The 244-nt window shown below is 60.7% G+C and overlaps 1 protein-coding gene across 1 annotated transcript in view; it reads right to left on the bottom strand.

The window, feature by feature from the left end:
* TBRG4 (transforming growth factor beta regulator 4) overlaps positions 1-244 on the bottom strand; it is a gene marked incomplete at its 3' end in the record, with an annotated part of 9,912 nt that overhangs the window by 2,808 nt on the left and 6,860 nt on the right. The window lies entirely within an intron of this gene.

The following is a 244-nucleotide window of genomic DNA, read 5'->3' as shown; positions in this document are numbered from 1 at the left end:
CCCAGTAGCAGATTTTAGCCCCAACGTCTCCATCTACAGCTCCTGGTCTGGCCAGAAGAGCCCTGAACTCACTAAGGCAACTGGGAACCTCACACCAGCGAAGGAACAAGCCACCAACGATCAGCAACCGGCAGCACCAAGCCCCAGAGGGGCTCGGGTCAACGTAGACCACCCAGGAGGGGACAGTCCCCACGAGAGGGGCACAGGCAGGGTCCGAGACCGGCTGGCGGACCAACAAAAAGGA

This window comes from Cariama cristata, unplaced genomic scaffold, assembly GCF_000690535.1.
Source record: "Cariama cristata isolate BGI_N322 unplaced genomic scaffold, ASM69053v1 scaffold20451, whole genome shotgun sequence".
Lineage (NCBI taxonomy): Eukaryota > Metazoa > Chordata > Aves > Cariamiformes > Cariamidae > Cariama > Cariama cristata.
Note: the sequence above shows the minus strand (reverse complement) of the source record. Positions and strands in the feature narration are given on the sequence as shown.